This window comes from Rattus norvegicus, chromosome 2 (assembly GCF_036323735.1).
Source record: "Rattus norvegicus strain BN/NHsdMcwi chromosome 2, GRCr8, whole genome shotgun sequence".
NCBI classification, from domain to species: domain Eukaryota; kingdom Metazoa; phylum Chordata; class Mammalia; order Rodentia; family Muridae; genus Rattus; species Rattus norvegicus.
In genome coordinates, this window is record NC_086020.1 from 12,690,652 (window position 1) to 12,705,476 (window position 14,825).

Below are 14,825 nucleotides of genomic sequence, written 5' to 3' on the forward strand. Positions count from 1 at the left end.
CTACATATTCGGGGGTGTTGTCCTGTTTCTGTGACTGATCTGTCTTGAGCCTATGTAACCTGTGGTCACATCCTCACCGGTGGAGGAGGTGGGGCATTGCCTTATGTGACTGATCTGTCTCAAACCTCTCAACAGGAGTCTGTGGGCAGTTGCAACTAGTAAGGCCTTGATCTGGGAGACTGGGAATGCACCTGCCATCCCTTTTGTGGTCTCCCGGGGATTCATCCTACCTCGACCAAGAATCAGGGTATCTTTCACAGCCCACTGCCCAACAGATCATTGAGAGCCCATAAATGATAGATGGATGATAGATAGATAGATAGATAGATAGATAGATAGATAGATAGATAGATACATAGATACATAGATACATAGATAGATACATAGATACATAGATAGATACATAGATAGATACATAGATAGATACATAGATAGATAGATAGATAGATAGATAGATAGATAGATAGATAGATAGATAATATAGAGATATACACATGTGTGTTTCTGTATATATGTGTGTGTGTGTGTGTGTGTGTATCTATATCACACTTCCTCCATATATGGCTCAGAGAAAAATCACAGAAGAGGAAGTGAAAAGATCTTAAGAATAAGAATACCAGGAAGTGTGCTTTGAAACACTCTATACTAGAAATGGCTTTATACACAAGACCAAAACAAAGACAATATCAATAGGCTTGTAGAAGGGGAGGGATTTCATGGTATTCCCACACCTAGACAAAGAACTATAGTCAAATAACAACTGTTGGGAGAATTGGCCTCTCTCAATAATGAGTCTCTTATTGGTTGGCCAATGCAAAGTGATCATCCTGAAAGTCCAAGAATATAGGATATACATGCAAACAACAAAAACTAATTCAGCAAGTTATATACATATGTGTGTGTTTGTGTGCATGTGTACATGCATATGCATATACATGTAACAATAGTAAAGAAAAAAAGATTATTAACTGGAAAGTGGAAATGGTGACTTGCAAAGAGAAGAGAGAAATTAATGTACTCTATTTTAATTTTTTTTAAGGGAGAAAGAAAAGAGAAAGGGAAGTAAGGGGCAGAGGAGAGGGGAGGGGGAAAGAAGGAAGGAAGAAGGAAGGAAGGAAAGAAGGAAGGAAAGAAGGTAGGAAGGAAGCCAGGAATGTTAACTCATGGGTAACCATGCAGGCGAGGGACATAGGTAAGAAAAGAGACTTCAGGGCTAGAGAGATGGCTCAGCCATTAAAGGTCAGGCTCACAACCAAAAATGTAAGAAAAGAGACTTCATTTGAAGTGGACCCACAGGATAAAGTTCCCTCTTGGCAGGAGTTACCACCAAGTAGATTCTAAGGCTGCCAGGGGTCGCCCTGAATACCATCTGAAAGGGCTTGTGTGCAGAACCATTTCAATCAGAGACCATTAGACTTAGCATCTAGACAGAGTCTGGGTGCTAAATGCCCATTAGCGTCAGAAGTCCTCATTCCTCCAGTGGGTCTGGCTTCTCCTTCTGCTCAAGGTCACTGATAATAGATTCTGTCACCTGTGCCGAAAGGAATCTTGAGCAGCTTCAGGAACCTGTGATTAAAATTCTTTGGTGTCTATTTTTATTATGCAAAAAAATTCCCTAAATTGTCTCGATCATTTGACTCTTCATGAACCTTGAGTTTCATTGTAGTAAATATTCCTGCAAAAGATGAGTGGGAACATAGTTAATGACATGTCATTGCATTTTCATCTTTTGTAACATTTAAAAACACCCCCAAGAAAAGTTAAACACTAGATGGAGATATTAATTCATATCCTGATACTTGTTTCCAAATCCTTCTATTCCCACAGCTCTGGTTTGCAGACAGGCCATGTTTCTGTTGGCTTCTTCACATAGAAACCTCTGCTGAGCTTCTGGAGTAGAAGATTGTGGCAAGGCACCTAATGTTCCTTCCCAAATATCCAGGGAGGCTACTAAAGCTAAAACCAGAGAAGCCCTGCTTGAAGCAAACCTTTTTCCAGGGAACTTATCTTACTAATATGTCAGAGCTGGGACTCAGAGCTAGTGGAGTTGCGGGAAGACTACTATTCCCAGAGTTACTGGCTGTGGTGAGAACCAGCCATGTCAGGGTGAACCATCAACTCTAAGTTTGAAAAGGGAGTCTGTGTGAAAAACAAACCCAGGCTGGGCAGATGGGTCAGCTAATAAAGCCCTTGCTACTTGAAGCAAGATTAGCACTGACTCAATGCAGACATATATGTGGGCAGGTGTCTAGGCCTAGCCTGGTAATATAGACAGTTCACAGGCTCCAAGGTCAATACTAGCCCTTGCTTTAAAGTAGAACTGGTAGAAGAAGAGGACACCTAACACCAACCTCTGGCTTCCGTGAAGGCATAAACTGCCACGCAAACACACACACACACACACACACACACACACACACACACACACACACACACGGGGGAGGTGGGGTATAGAGAAAGAGAGAGAGAGAGCGATGCCACAAACCAATTCATGTATTTTGACATGCCATAAGCCATAAGCATGGTATTTTGTAGGTTTGTGGGGTCCGGAGCCCACTCCTCACAGGGCTTTGCCACTCTGGGAGGCAGGATGCAGGAAGTTGACCATGCTTACCCCACGCAATTGCGGGGCTGGTGTCAGGTCATACAGCAGTCCCGGGACACCGCTCCAGGAGTGGGGAAGTGCACAGGACACAGCCTGAGCTGGCTTGGGGGTCCCTGGGCCTCCAAGGAGGCTGGATCATTGGAGTCTCAGGCTCTTGGCATCCGTCTGTAAGCAGTAAAAGAGCTGAGAACAGAGTGGTGGCCCTCAGGCTGGATCTAGCCTCGGGGCCAAGGGGGAAAGAGGGGGAAACAGCTGGTTCCACAGGAATAGTCCTTGGCTTGATGGTGGCAAGCTGCAGGCTTGGTGGCAGCCGTGGCTGGGAGCACAGAGAGGTCTTCTTTGGGAGATTAGATGGCAGCAAAGGCCTTTCCTGTGGCTCCCTATGACGGATCCCAATGAAAAGATGTGGTTCATGGCTTTAAGGCATTTATTCTCATGGCGAAAGGTGGATAAGTAAAACCGTACCCTGCTTCTCAGGGTGGGCTTGAGATTAAATACCTTTTGCAGTGAGGAGTGTCTGGGAAGGAAAGGTTATTGGCTAAGCCTCCAAGCCTTTAGGTGCCTCAGTATAATGGAGATCTGTCTTAAGCCTAAGAGGATGTGTGGAAGTCCTCTACCTGTGGAAGGGTTTGGGGTGTTGCCCTTATGTGACTGATGGCCACGAATCTATGTAGGACTGCAGCTAGTAATGGACCAGGTTCACAAGGAGTCAGGCAAAACACTATCCCTTCAGTAGCTCAACCGGAAACCAGACTGCCTTTTATGATCCAACAGTATCTTTTTTTTTTTTTTTTTTTTTTTTGTGAGGAGGAATCTCAGGGTTCTTTTGATTTGCATTTCCCTGATGACTAAGGATGTCGAACATTTCTTTTTTCTTTTTCTTTCTTTCTTTTTTTTTTTTTTGAGGATTCAAATCCTTTCTTTCTTTTCTTTTTTTTTTTTTCATCTTTATTAACTTGGGTATTTCTTATTTACATTTCGATTGCTATTCCCCTTCTCTATGGGTGTTCCCCTCCCCACCCTCCCCCCATTACCGCCCTCTCCCCAACAATCATGTTCACTGGGGATTCAGTTTTGGCAGGACCAAGGGCTTCCCCTTCCACTGGTGCTCTTACTAGGCTATTCATTGCTACCTATGAGGTTGGAGCCCAAGGTCAGTCCATGTATAGTCTTTGGGTAGTGGCTTAGTCCCTGGAAGCTCTGGTTGCTTGGCATTGTTGTTCATATGGGGTCTCGAGCCCCTTCAAGCTCTTCCAGTCCTTTTTCTGATTCATTCAATGGGGGTCCCATTCTCAGTTCAGTGGTTTGCTGCTGGCATTCGCCTATGCATTTGCTGTATTCCGGGTGTGTTTCTCAGGAGAGATCTACATCCGGTTCCTGTTGGCCTGAACTTCTTTGCTTCATCCATCTTATCTAGTTTGGTGGCTGTATATGTATGGGCCACATGTGGGGCAGGGTGCTGTGGTGGTGGTGGTGGTGTGTGTCTTACTAGATAGAGATCAAACTTATAGTTTTGAAAATGATAAGCATGAGTTTTATTACTAAACCACACCCTGTATCATTTTAATGGATAATCCTGAGTATCCAGTCATCTATAAACTTTTTAAAAATTAATTTGTATAAAAAAGCATAGTGGATAGTGTCACCAACACATCCCATAGAGCAGGTTCCAGGACATTAACCCTACACTTGTAACAGGGTCCTAGAGGCTCCATAGGCACAAGATGACCTATGTCTACGGGATTAAGCAGATTCATGTTTGTAGGTGGGACTAGAAGCATAGAACTTAGTCCACACAAGTGTGAATGAAGGAGTGCTGCTGTGTGTAGACTTAGTATCAAATCTATGCTGAGATGCCTTTCTTTTTTAAGTTCTTTCTGATGGGGTTTGTTGGTGCGTGCTAATGTCATGGCACAAGCAAAACAGAAGGCAGCTTTCTGGAGTCAGTTCTCTCCTTTCATGTATGCATACATGAGTTCTGGGGTAAAACTCAAGTCATCAGGCTTTCAAGAAAAGTGCCTTTACCTACTCACTTCACCAGCTGTCTATTTATCATGTGTCTGTCTGTCTGTCTGTCTGTCTGTGTATCTATCTATCTATCTGTCTGTCTATCTATCATCCATCTTTCTCTTATTTGTTGGTTGTTTGCTTGTTGTGTTGGGTTGCATTGTATTGGAACTCACTGAGTAATTATCTCATATAGCCCAGGCTTAGAGAAGGAAAATGGAGCCCCCGGAGCTTCCAGAAGACAGTGCTGCCACCCAGCTCCCTCATGTTAGTCAGTGAGACTTGCATCAGGTTCCTGAACTACAGAACTGCAAGGGAAGTGTTTGCTATGGTTTTGAGTCACTGGCTTCATGATTTCTTGTTACAGGAGAACAGGAAATAAATCCTGTACTATTGGCAAGTTTGTGTTGTTAATGTGACCTAACCTACATGTAGTTAATGTTGAAATCACCCTACTTCGGAGCCTTGAGAAGTATCACAGTAGTAACTCCAGGCATGGGGAAAGCCACACTGTAATGGACTGCTCAGAAAACCTCCCCAAATAGATGATGATGCCTCTGGAGACAACTCACAAACCGGGTGATGAGCCTCTGACAGCTCTTACTTCTGCAGTAGAGCTGGCTGAAGCACTGAAGAAAGGTGCTCCTCTTAAAAACAAATCCCACTTCCCATGATAATCAAACCACTAGCTTTGTCTTTGAAACTATTTTCAAATGAGTTATTCTTCAAAACAACAAATGGATAGAGCCGATTAGAGTGACTCACACCGATATCCCAGTTGGAGCCCGTGGGCTCCTAGTTTTTATTCTCATAGCAGTTCTGAGGGAACTCAGCACCCAGCTGCAGTAGACAATGGTCACCCCAACCATGCTCAATAATCCATAACTCAAGATGCCATGTGAGATATCTTACAATGTAAATAAGCTTCTTAAAACAACCTTAACAATATGTGTGTGCATGTATATGTATGCATATGTACATTTATACATATATGTGTTAAAACTAAACAGTAAGAAATGTTTGTGTGTGTGTGTGTGTGTGTGTGTGTGTGTGTGTGTGTGTGTGTGTGTGTACAAAACATAAGAAATATAGGAATGGTTAGTGGAAAGATAGAATAAATACATGAAAACCCAAATGTAGAAAGTTGAACCTCAAAACACTATCAGTTCCATAAAGTAACAATTAATAATGTCAAGCATCCACAATTATGTAGGCTGGGTTTTTTTCTATTAGAATCAGTATTCACCATGATGTCTGTCCTTACACAGCATTTGGTAGACCAATGTTATCACACACTTTGTATGGAGGAAGACACTCAATATGTGGTATTCTACTGCCTTTCAAGTCAGTCTCTTGAGGGTCGAGAGCAATCCCAGGTCAAGCAGAGTAGTGGCACATAATGAATATGCATCAAACTAGGGAGAGCCATTTAAAATTTGAGCGTCAAAGTCCTCTGAGTCCTTTAGAACTAATTTTTAAAACAAAGGTCCAGCTCATAAACAGTAATGAGGATATTAAAATGATCTTATTTCTTTTCTCAGACATGCTCGAGACTTCCTTTGCAAATGCTAGCAGTCCTGAACCTTTAGAGGATCATTCTAAGATCTCCTTTAGGGGACATTTAAAATTATGTACAATTTTTCTATTTATAGGATCTTCCCTATACTTTTTTAACTTCTTATTATTCTCTTTTGCATGAACAATGACTCTAAGCTTCTTTTAGTATTGTGTTCTATAGAATTTTGGTACAATACTCTCAGGAAAAAAAATAAATGTTCCATCAAATTCAAAGAACTCATATTGCAGAGTAAGTAACAGCTCTGACCTTCCACATTCCTTAAAATTCTCTAAAATAGAGAAATATGGAAGACTTTTATATTCCCAAGTTCAAGGTCTCAAATAAAGTCTCAGTAATCATCCCAATTCCCAGAAGCCCTTTCATGATAAATTCAGACTTGTGAATTTTCCTAGAAAATAAATCCAAGCCCTCAATTTACTTCACGACTCAGATCCAGCTCAGAACTAAAGATTGTCTGTATGAGTCCTGAGACAAGCCCACATGAACGTGAGAGCCAGCCTCTGGCTTTGAATTTCTCAAAAGGGAAAGCCTAACTGAACATTCAGGTGAGCATGCATAGCAGAAGAGGCTTTAATAACACTTACTGTCTTTTAACAGCAGTGACTGAAATTAAGAGACACTCCTGCATTGAGTTAATTGTTCCTCCTGTGAAACACTTTGCTCAACAGACATGTAATATTTCCTTGAGACTAAAGTTCTGATTTATTCAAAATATTCATTACCCTCTGATATTCAAGAGAAGGAGAATGTGCTGAGAAGGCCCTGTGAATTACTATGGGGTCAAAGAGCTTTGCTTCAGACTAACCTTCCTTATCCTTGAATCAGAAAATGTTCCAGAACACAAAACCTTTTCCATTTTTAATCCATGAATCTAGGCAAGTGTGGAGACCTAACTGTAAATTAGCCAGAAACTGTCATTGCCCCATTGCCCATGCAATTTGTGAACCCCAAATGCCAGACTAGGGCAATGAATTTTCCAGCACCAATTTTGATGGTTATAAAACCTCCTTAATCCACTGACATTCTTAATGACAAGAGATCGATAGCTCGTTGTTGGCTTTTTTTTTTTCTGGTTTCCGTTACCTGTATGAGGGTGTGCAGTTATAAAGACAACATGTTAAGAAAACAGAAATGGTGAAAAAGAGTCACATCTCATTATATGTTTGCTTTTAAATGTGTTCAATTAACCAGCTCTCGGAAAAGAAACTACACAATCAAATAATGTAAGATTTTATCATCACTCACTGCTCAGAGCATGCGCGTAGCTATCACTTTGTCTGACTCTAAAGAAGCAACAGCCTCAGATACACATGGTCCTGAGAAGCTGATGCAGGCAGGGCCTGCTCACCTGGCGAAGCTAGGAAATGCACTTGACCCCATAATCCTCTAGTGCTTTGAAATGCTGCATTATAAGTAAAAGGGGTACATTGGCAAGATAAAATTATAATTGTGCAATATTATGCTTCATTGTGTTTTTTAATGTGCCAGGCTTTTTAGAGTTTAGATAAGAATAAGAAGCGCAGCTTAACATAGTTAAACTTGGTCTATTGTCAGGATACACAGAGAAGTGCAAAACAAGACGATCGTGATTTCAAATGCTTCGTTCTACAAACCCGGCCACCTGTAGCATGGGACACAGTGTCTGGGCAGCCGAGTCTCACTGATCCAGTTTCTCAGATCTTACTGTGCTTGCTACCACTTCCTCCCACTGTCTTCTTTCGCTGGCACGCGACTGTTACGTGCGGTGGTTTGGTACCCTTCAGGGCTGTCCAATTGTCTGTCTGTGAGTTCCTGTGCTTCTGAGCTGCTCGCTATTCGGACCCTCATATTTGAATGTCTTCAAGTTGTTCATGCAAGTCCAGTCTCCTGTCTTCTATTAAGAACATCCCACTCCTGCCTTCCAGACCCGAAGACATGACATGCTACCCCACAGATTACTGATTAGTCTATTGTTTCCCTCTTCTGATTTAGGTGGCAATCCTCGGCAGTTACTGGTGCGTCTCCTGAGAAGAACTTCCTGTGTCTGTGCCCTTCAAAAACCAGTGAGGAGGTAGAAGTAATTAGCACTGCCACCTTACACACTTGAGAACACCCACAGACTTTCTCAGACTGTATCTAGAAGCCAACTGTAATGTAAGGAAACAGACACACTCAGAAAGCTAGACTTCCTGTAGACCAGTAGTGAAATAAGAACACTTCCCCACTTCTACATGGTAAATACTACCTCAAAAATCCCACACTTAAACATCAGAAGTTAAGAATAAAATTTCAAAACCCACATCCTGCCTTTTCAAATCATAAGCTTAACATTATTAGTATAATAAAACTATAGAAGTGGTTTTTGATGAAAAATCTAAGTATTTTTTTAAAAAAAAAAAGTCTAGTCCCAAAGATTAGAAACATTTATCAGAGGGGCTTATGTTTCTGATAAATATTTAAGTGTGTAAGGCAGAACCACTGAGAACAATAAATATTTTATGGCTGGCACTTTGTCAAACCTATAAGTGGCTCTGCCTTAGAATTTTACATCATCACTGAATTTACAGTCGTTTGATAAGTGGAACAGGACAAGAATTACTTCTTTCTAAATCTAAACCAGGTAATAAATCTAACATCAGGAATCCTCTTATTGTCTGTTATCATCTGATGACAATGCCTTTTGCCTTCATTGTCTTGGCAGAATTATGGTATGTAAAATCATAATGTCATATCACTCACAGTGATTTAACACTATGCAGCCCATACCATTTTAATCAATCAAAATTGTCTCTTTTTAGTGTAATGATTTTGTGGTGAGTTCCCTGTGTTTAATATGATATATGGTGCTATCTATCCAGTGATTTACTATTCTATTTCAAAGTCTTGCAGCTCAGAGGGCTGTTTTTGCTTTGGGATAGTTTTGGAATTAGCAAACAAGATTAATTTGTAATAATACAAATTTTAATTTCTATGGAAAATGAAAGATAAAAATTAACAAGTTTTAAGAGCTAAAGCCACTTTTAGGTGGGAATAAAGGGTGCTTTTTTGAATTAAAATCACAGAAGTTTGAATTTTCCACTTTGTGTTTACATAGAATCAGGTGTCTTTGTCAGGTTATACAGGTATTCAGTGGATTGCTTTGCTTTAATTAAAAACTATTAAGAAAACTTGGGACAGTATTCCCCTTAAAAAACACATGTTGTACAAATTACTTCTGTAAAAAATATATGGAGACAGTTTGAAGTATCTATAAAATGTTTATAAATCTATCCTACTAGAGATGAGCTAATAAAAAACTCAAGGCAGTTTCCATTTCCCAACTACATTACACATTTAGATTTGAGTATAATGTGGTAACATTGGACCACAAAATATAAGGATCCAAACACAATAATTTCTCACTCACTCACCAGCAGTCATTTAGGGGCACAGTGGTTCAGAAGCCAGTGCTACACATTCCATATAGATCACTCAGAGTCACTAAGGCAGCTTGTGTATGGAGGCTCTCCTACTACCTGCAGTGTGTAGCCTCCTAAGACACTGTGGGGCTCTCCCACTTACATGGCTGCATCGTCTGTTGTACATAGCCTCCTGAAACACTGAAGACAAGGCAAAGAAATCTTCAGAATCCTATGACCGTGATTCCATGATAAAATTATTCTCTTCCTCTGCTCAGATGCTGTTGACCAGAATGAGTTACATCTCAAGAGACCATTGACCAGAATGAGTTACTGCTCAAGTAGAGTCTAAAGAGGAAGACTATACCTCCTGTATGCTTGCAAAAGAAGAAAGGGGTGAGGGGTTGGGGATTTAGCTCAGTGGTAGAGCGCTTGCCTAGGAAGCGCAAGGCCCTGGGTTCGGTCCCCAGCTCCGAAAAAAAGAACCAAAAAAAAAAAAAAAAGAAAAGAAGAAAGGGGTGAGTCCAGGTATATTTGGAAGACACATACACATGGGTAGAAAGATGTTCATGCAGACGTGCATTCATGTGGGAAACACAGATCAATCCCAACTGTCGTTTTTGATCTATCTTGATTTTTTCTGTTGTGTTTTGATTTTTGGTTTTTGGCTTTTGACACAGTTTCTCTGTGCAGCAGACCCCTGGCTATTCAGAACTCATTTTGTAAACCAGGATGGCCTTGAACTCAGAGGCCTCCTTCCTCTGCCTCCACATCTTGATTTTTGAGATAAGGTTTCTTACTGCAATCCAGAGCTCACTGATTAAACTAAGCTGGCTGACCAGCAGGCCTTTGGAGTCCACCTGTCTCTGCCTCCCCAGCACTGGGATAACAAGCACACACCACTACACCTGGCCTTCTGGCATGGACCCTGGGATGTGACTGCAAGTCTCCATGCTTGCATAGCAAGTATTTTACCAACTGAGCTATCTCTCTCTCTCTCTCTCTCTCTCTCTCTCTCTCTCTCTCTCTCTCTCTCTCTCTTTTAGTTATTTAAATTTTCAGCAGAACTGTGTCTTTTAATGTCTTAGATTATACATGTACATTAGATTATAGATTTATTACATACATTGCTAAAGTGAAGAGGAGGAAAAATGTATAATTTTAAATTTTGGTGTGAATTTTCCAACTTTTCCCTTGATGATTAATTTATTAACAGTGAAGGAGTACGTCTACTCTAACTAGTCTGGAATGTTAGCCATTCTTAGTATTTTACTCTAGGAACGTGTTGCCTTCTCCATTTGTATGCCTTTTTCTCTTTATTAACTTGAGTATTTCTTATTTACATTTCAATTGTTATTCCCTTTCCCGGTTTCTGGGCCAACATCCCCCTACTTACAGCCTTGCCCTCCCCTTCTATATGAGTGTTCCCCTGCCCATCCTCCCCCCATTATTGCCCTCCCCTCAACAATCACGTTCACCGGGGGTTCAGTCTTAGCAGGACCCAGGGCTTCCCCTTCCACTGGTGCTCTTACTAGGATATTTATTGCTACCTATGAGGTCAGAGTCCAGGGTCAGTCCATGTATAGTCTTTAGGTAGTGGCTTAGTCCCTGGAAGCTCTGGTTGCTTGGCATTGTTGTTCATATGGGGTCTCGAGCCCCTTCAAGCTCTTCTAGTCCTTTCTCTGATTCCTTCAACGGGGGTCCCATTCTCAGTTCAGTGGTTTGCTGCTGGCATTCGCCTCTGTATTTGCTGTATTCTGGCTGTGTCTCTCAGGAGCGATCTACATCCGGTTCCTGTTGGCCTGCACTTCTTTGCTTCATCCATCTTGTCTAATAGGATGGCTGTATATGTATGGGCCACATGTGGGGCAGGCTCTGAATGGGTGTTCCTTCAGTCTCTGTTTTAATCTTTGCCTCTCTCTTCCCTGCCAAGGGTATTCTTGTTCCCCTTTAAAGAAGGAGTGAAGCATTCACATTTTGATCATCCGTCTTGAGTTTCATGTGTTCTGTGCATCTAGGGTAATTCAAGCATTTGGGCTAATAGCCACTTATCAATGAGTGCATACCATGCGTGTTTTCTGTGATTGGGTTACCTCACTCAGGATGATATTTTCCAGTTCCCTCCATTTGCCTATGAATTTCATAAAGTCATTGTTTTTGATAGCTGAGTAATATTCCATTGTGTAGATGTACCACAATTTCTGTATCCATTCCTCTGTTGAAGGGCATCTGGGTTCTTTCCAGCTTCTGGCTATTATAAATAAGGCTGCTATGAACATAGTGGAGCACGTGTCTTTGTTATATGTTGGGGCATCTTTTGAGTATATGCCCAAGAGAGGTATAGCTGGGTCCTCAGGTAGTTCAATGTCCAATTTCCTGAGGAACCTCCAGACTGATTTCCAGAATGGTTGTACCAGTCTGCAATCCCACCAACAATGGAGGAGTGTTCCTCTTTCTCCACATCCTCACCAACATTTGCTGTCACCTCAGTTTTTGATCTTAGCCATTCTCACTGGTGTGAGGTGAAATCTCAGGTTTGTTTTGATTATGACTAAAGATGTTGAACATTTCTTTAGGTGTTTCTCAGCCATTCGGCATTCCTGAGCTATGAATTCTTTGTTTAGCTATGAACCCCATTTTTTAATAGGGTTATTTGTCTCCCTGTGGTCTAACTTCTTGAGTTCTTCATATATTTTGGATATAAGGCCTCTATCTGTTGTAGGATTGGTAAAGATCTTTTCCCAATCTGTTGGTTGCTGTTTTGTCCTAACCACAGTGTCCTTTGCCTTACAGAAGCTTTGCAGTTTTATGAGATCCCATTTGTCGATTCTTGATCTTAGAGCATAAGCCATTGGTGTTTTGTTCAGGAAATTTTCTCCAGTGTCCATGTGTTTGAGTTGCTTCCCCACTTTTTCCCCTATTAGTTTGAGTATATCTGGTTTGATGTGGAGGTCCTTGATCCACTTGGACTTAAGCTCTGTACAGGGTGATAAGCATGGATCGATCTGCATTCTTCTACATATTGACCTCCAGTTGAACCAGCACCATTTGCTGAAAATGCTATCTTTTTTCCATTGGATGGTTTTGACTCCTTTGTCAAAAATCAAGTGACCATAGGTGTGTGGGTTCATTTCTGGGTCTTCAATTCTATTCCATTGGTCTATCTGTCTGTCTCTGTACCAATACCATGCAATTTTTATCGCTATTGCTCTGTAATACTGCTTGAGTTCAGGGATAGTGATTCCCCCGGAAGTCCTTTTATTGTTGAGGATAGTTTTAGCTATCCTGTATCTCCCTCTTTTTTAAATGCTGGATTTAAACACATCTCTAAGATTTCATTGAGGAGCAGTGTTCTTACAAGTGCCATTTTAGAACCAAACATAGGGCCCAAGACTTGTAATCCTAGCATTAGGAGTCTATATAGGAGAACCACCAGTTAAGGCCAAACTGGGAAATATAATGAGAAGCTAGATCAAAGCAAAAGACTTTTTAGATTCTACATACCCATTGTTAGTGATCCATTGTTCACATTAGCCTTGTGTATCAGCCAAAGGAACAGAAATGTTAGAGTGAATACGTACTACAAAAAAGAGGTTCTGTCAGATTGCCTTGTGGGCCATGGGCTGGACAGTTCAGCAATGGCTATATGTACACCAGAAAGAACCTGTTAGCTGCTCATTCAGAGAACCCCAAGACTCAGCAGTCCCCACCTAGTACTGAAGCTAGAGGACTCCTGGGGAGTTATTGCTCTTCAGTCCATGATTAAAGGTCAAAGGAGCCAAGCTCTGATGTCAGCAAAGAACATGCAGTGGGAGCACAGGCAAGTAGCAAAGCAACCAATGTATGCAGGTCAAAACAAGCTGTTTCTCTCTCAGATGTCTTTCTATCTGGGTCATTGTCAAACAGTGCCCCCAACTCAGGGGAGGTAGCTTTGTCCTAAGTTAACCCTTCCAGGAAAACCCTTTCAAACCAGCTTAGGGACACATCTCTTAGGTAATCTTAGAGTCAATATAGTTGGGAATCAAGTTCACTCTTTGTCTACCTCTTTTAAGTTAGATAGCAAGATAAGCTTTTCCCCCTTTTAGAAGGTATCATTTGTCTATTTCTCATTAAAAGTACAGAATGACTTTAACTTAGTCACTTAATCTCTCACTTAATGTATGCAATTTAATGATTCACAGTGGTTGACACGAGTTGTCCCAGCACAGAAGAAAAATATACATAGAGTGGGAAGGAGCTGACATCTTGCAATTCTTACTACATGACATTTGCACTGAGTCTGTAATTGCAAGTGGATTATATATAGTGAAATAACCGCCATTCACAGATTTAAACTGTATACATAGAAAAATAATTACCAATCCATACTGCTACTGAAATCATTAATTCTAATTATCCTAGAATTATTAATTCTAACTCTCAAGATTTTACATGCCCTACACTATCATTAGAAACCGGGGCGAAGAATGGATGTTCTAAATCTGATCTTGCCCATGAAGCCCTCTTCCTCCACACAAATGTGGCAATACAGACAGCAGTTTTGTGCTTAACATGTTCATGTTAGTCATCTGAATTGCTCTTTTCCCTCTTGCTTATTAATTTAAATAACATTTTTCTAATTTTTCAAAAATTTCATACAATGTAATTTTATGCTATTTCTCCCCTTCCTGAGCTCCTCTCTGGTCGACCCCAACCTTGCTATCTACCAAAGGTATTGTCCTCTATTTTTTAACCCATCAGGTTCAACTTGTGCTGTCCAAATACTTGCTAATGGGACTTACCCTGGAGTAGGATTCGCCCACTAGGTGTCACATCCATAAAGAAAACTGACTTTCCCATTCTCTGAAACTACCAGTTCGCAATAACTCCTCATGTAGCTCACTTCCTGTTAACATGCTGGTATTTTGTCTGGACAAAGCCTTCAGTGTGCTGTCGCCTTTATGGGTGCATATATGTAATGCCCCAGTTTTATCCAGAAAATGTTGAGTGATAGTCATCCACCACTCTGGCTCTCATCTTTTTCTCTTTTTCCTCTGTAAAAATACTTAAGCTTTCAGAGAAGTGGTCTTATATAAATGTCATTTAATACTCCAGTCTTTTATTCTCTACACATTGAGCAGTTGAGGATCTCTGTGTTAATCACCACTTACTTACAAAAGAAACTTCTCTGATGCAGGATGACAGCTGTAAGGTGCTAGGCATCACAGGAGAGAAGTAAATAGCAGCAGCCATTGTGAACCCTGAAAACTCTAATAAT

The 14,825-nt window shown here is 41.0% G+C and overlaps 1 long non-coding RNA gene across 2 annotated transcripts; it reads right to left on the reverse strand.

Moving 5' to 3' along the window:
* Positions 1-1,567: 1,567 nt before the first annotated feature.
* Positions 1,568-3,540, reverse strand: LOC134485710 (uncharacterized). Of its 2 annotated transcripts, XR_010063973.1 has the most exons (3): positions 3,223-3,540; positions 2,615-2,770; positions 1,568-1,675 (listed from the first exon to the last, which is right to left on the reverse strand). It is a non-coding gene; the product is annotated as an uncharacterized LOC134485710 (long non-coding RNA). The 2 variants fall into 2 exon arrangements; XR_010063972.1 differs by having other exon boundaries at positions 2,615-3,540.
* Positions 3,541-14,825: the final 11,285 nt, after the last annotated feature.